The 4,343-nt window shown below is 32.4% G+C and overlaps 1 protein-coding gene across 2 annotated transcripts in view; it reads left to right on the top strand.

Moving 5' to 3' along the window:
• The window catches only part of LOC107638555 (BI1-like protein), an 8,615-nt gene continuing 6,411 nt past the window's right edge, over nucleotides 2,140-4,343 (top strand). Inside the window, exons 1-3 of one of the 2 annotated variants that reach the window (XM_016341891.2) lie at nucleotides 2,140-2,454; nucleotides 2,822-2,919; nucleotides 3,001-3,154. The gene's annotated coding sequence lies outside the window, so the exon portion shown is untranslated. The remainder of the gene's footprint in view (nucleotides 2,455-2,821; nucleotides 2,920-3,000; nucleotides 3,155-4,343) is intronic. The other variant, XM_016341890.2, reaches the window with a different exon arrangement.

The raw sequence follows: 4,343 nt of genomic DNA, 5'->3' as shown, positions 1-4,343 counted from the left end.
AACACCTGCTCATCATTTTAATAACCAAGAGTAAATAGTCAAAATCGTCCTGAAAAATACTTTGATCTCTATTTTGGTCCTCGAAAGATAAAGTTAATCGAAATCGTCTCTAAAAGATACACGATTCATCATGTTAGTCCTTCCGTCGTCAGTTGGATGATGACGTGGGGGGCTAATGCCACTTGTCACAAGATGATTGGTTGACGTGTCAGTTCAATGACACTTGACATGTCACATGTCAGGTCAATGACATGTGGCATCAGATCAGTGGCACGTGGCACTTGACATGTAAAAAAGATTTATAATCAAAATAGTCCTTAGGGTTGCCCATCTCTGCACGATGAAACGCAACGTTTTTGTTAAAATTTAAAAACCGGATGGTCATGATTCGGTTCGACCGACAGATTTTCGGCCGGTTTAACGGTCCAATGTCGGTTTTAAAATCTGTCGGTTTTGTCTTCTGTTCGAACTGTATTTATCAATAGTTCGCGGTTCGACCGGTTCAAACCGGTTTTCAGAACATTTGTTATATGAAATGAGGAATGATAGGGGCCAATAATTTTGGTGTTTTGTAACCATCAATTGGCCATCAATAGTATTTTTAATGGTGTGAGATTATATTTAATGGTGAAAACTGAAAAATCACTCACTTTTGTTTTGATGGTTAAGTGCTGGCCATAAAACACAAAAGTTGCTGAACCTAGAATTTTCCATATGAAATTGGACTTTTAATTTCAGAATCAAATTAAGTATTAAATTCTGTAAGTATTTCTATGTAAAAATAATTTAGTTATTAGAGTAAATAGCCAAAATCGTCCCTGAAAGATACCCCGATCTCTATTTTGGTCCTCGAAAGATAAAGTTAATCGAAATCGTCCCCGAAAGATATACGATTCGTTACGTTAGTCCTTCCGTCAGTTGGATGATGACGTGGGGGTTAATGCCACGTGTCACAAGATGATTGGTTGACGTGTCAGCTCAGTGACACCTGGCATGCCACGTGGCACTTGACATGTAAAAAAGTTATTTATAATCAAAATAGCCCTTGAAAGTTCAGATGTAAGTCATTTTCATCCCTAAAATTTTAAAAATTAATCAAATTAGTTTTTATATAATTTTTTATTTTTTCTTGATAATATTAAATTTAAAATATTTTTTATACTACTAATTTTAATAGAAATGTAATTGACAATCAAAAAATTAGTAATTAGTAATCTTTTCTTCTTTTAAAAAATTTCAATAAAATTATATCTCTCCTTTAATTATTGTCAAAATCTCTCTTATTCTTTTTTATTATAAAATATTTTTCATACATTATTACATTTTGCTGTAATATATATATACTCAAAATTGAAATGTATGTATTTGTTAACCTAAATTAGTTATAACTCAAATGGCATAGACTCCCCATACTCAATTAAGAGGTCGCGGGTTCGAGTCACATATCTTTCCAAATTTTTGCCAATGAGTTATAGATCAAATGGCATAGAGTCCCCATACTCAATTAAGATAGACTCCACATACTCAATTAAGAGGTCGTCGCGGGTTCGAGTCACATATCTTTCCAAATTTTTTGGCCAATGAGTTATAACTCAAATGGCATAGACTCCCCATACTCAATTAAGAGGTCACGGGTTCGAGTCAAAAAAAACAAAGTTATATGCTCAAAATCAAAATTTATGTATGTTAACCTAAACAAAGTTAATAAAAATTTATACATCATTTTTTTTTCATTACGGTATTACTTTCATTTAGGTTAACATACATAAATTTTGATTTTGAGAATATATATTCCAGCAAAATGTAATAATGTAAGAAAAATGTTTTAGAATAGAAAAGAATAAGAGAGATTTTGACAAGAATTAAAGGAGAGATAATTTTATTAAAAAAAATTTTTAAAAAAAAAGATACAATTACTAATTTTTTGATTGTCAATTACATTTTTATTAAAATTAGTAGTATAAAAATAATTTAAATTTAATATTATAAAAAAAATAAAAAAATTATATAACGACTAATTTGATTAATTTTTAAAATTTCTGAAAATGACTTACGTCTGAACTTTAAAATTTTCCTCACCCATCTTCCCTCTAATCTCCACTCTCCAGCAACGCGAAGCAGCAGTCTAGAGTCCAGACTCCAGCCCCAATTCGTCTCCACCTCATTGAAGCCCCCGGTGCAAGTCGGTCCAGCCACCGCCGCCATCCCAACTTCGAGCTTCTAAGGCACCGGCGCAACGTCCTTCCAGCCACCGCCGTTTGAGCTTCGAAAATCGAAGCCACCGTCGCCGGTCTCGCCTCCTGCCTCCGTCGCGCAACCACTTCCCGCCGGCGCCAACTCTGTTCCACATCACCGTGTCGGCCACTGTCTTCCCAGCCACTGTCCCCAGCCACTTCCACACCACCGCCAGCTCTGCCCTGTTCCAGCCTTCCAAGATCCAGCTTCTAGCCCTAGGTATTAATTTTTTTTGTAATAATAATTGTTGAATAATTATTTTTTGTTACTCTGTTGCTGCTTTTTTTTTTTTCTAATTTCTGAATGTGAAATTATGAATGGAAATCAAATAATTGATTTTGTGTTGTTGAAATTATTGCTAAAAATGAATTTGTTACTCTGTTGCTGCTTTTTTTTATTTCTAAATATGAAATTGTGAATGGAAATCAAATAATTGATTTTGTGTTGTTGAAATTATTGCTAAAAATGGATTTGTTATTCTGTTGCTGCCTTTTTTATTTTTTGAATGTGAAATTGTGAATAGAAATCAAATAATTGATGTTGTGTTGTTGAAATTATTGCTAAAAACGGATTTATTTCTTTGTAGCTATCATTGAGCCATTCACAGTTTCACAAATCACTTTGACCAAGCTCTCTACTAAAGGCCAAGAAGTTCTTTCTCAAGCAGGCAACATTGTTGAACAGGTTAATAATACACTAAAGTATTAATCTGGGTTGGTGTTGTGATTGTTGTTGATGTTGTTGAGGCTTTTGTTTGTTTTGCAGACTGTTGTTTAATTCAGAGTGGTGTTGGCATTTGTTGGGGAGAATAGAGCACTGCAAGCTAAGGTTACTCATCTACATTGAGGATTGCTCAGCAGCAGCTCCGGAAAGAGCACGATTATGTCCTTCATAGAGAGATTCTATGACCCTACATGAGGTAAAGTTGCATTCTTGTTTAGTATGTAGTTTACTTGCTTGTTAAAAAAATCTGGAACTGAAGTTATGCATATTAATTAAAGGCCACATGATATGGTATGGTATATTATGTGACACTAATTAATTGAAGAAATTGTGTGTAGGACAAATTTTTCTAGATAGGCATGATGTTAAGAGTTTGAAGCTAAAATGGTTGAGGCAGAAAATAGGAATAGTGAGCCAAAAACCGGCTTTGTTTGCGGCAACAATTAGAGAAAACATACTCTTAGAAAGATCTGATGCTGACCAAGTTGAGATTGAAAAAGCTGCAAGAGTAGCCAATGCTCATTCTCTCATTATCAAACTTCCAAAGGGTTATGAAACACAGGCTAGCCAATATAAAGTTTCAATTTCTATTTCGATTCATTGGAATCAGAATTGTTTAATTTTTTATATCATTGAAAATCTAGATGATGACTTGTAATTCTATGTTTAATTTTAGTTTTATTAGTATATTTTCATAAGATCATATGGCTTTGTCACCAAAAAAAAAAATATATATGGCTTTGGTTGATGATCTTTTATGTAGTATTTTAAATTTAAAAGATATTTTAAGATGTTTATTTATAATTTATTTATTATTTTATTCTAAAACGGTTTTTTCGGTTGAATTACGGTTGGACCGATTGAACCAATAAACCAGTGAATCAGTGACTAAAACGGTTCGATAACCGGTTCGGTTCTCAGAACCTTGCATATAACACTTTAAATTTTAATATATGCTAACGAGTTATAGTTTAAATCTCTTTTCATACTCATTTAGAGGTTGCGGATTCGAGTCTTATTCCTATCTTTGGTAAAAAAAAAAAAATAGATCTCGAAATTCACAATGACAATTTACATTAATCTTTGAACTCATTTTTATTAAGGTGTTAATTTGATATATTAACTTGTTATAATTTAAATTCTTCCTAAATTTATTATTGTAGCTTTTAAATCTGAGTGAGAAGTTCAAATTTTAGCAAGTTAACATGTAAAATCAATACATTATTTACAAAAATCGATTTAAGGTTTAAAATGAGTTATTATTATAAATTTTGTTTGCTAAATTAAATCAATTGTAATTTTAAGGATCAATTTAAATTCCACCTGAAAATTTTTAGGGCCAAACTCAATATTAATTCTACTTATCGGCCCATCAAAATTCTCAG

This window comes from Arachis ipaensis, chromosome B04, assembly GCF_000816755.2.
Source record: "Arachis ipaensis cultivar K30076 chromosome B04, Araip1.1, whole genome shotgun sequence".
Classification (NCBI taxonomy): domain Eukaryota; kingdom Viridiplantae; phylum Streptophyta; class Magnoliopsida; order Fabales; family Fabaceae; genus Arachis; species Arachis ipaensis.
Note: the sequence above shows the minus strand (reverse complement) of the source record. Positions and strands in the feature narration are given on the sequence as shown.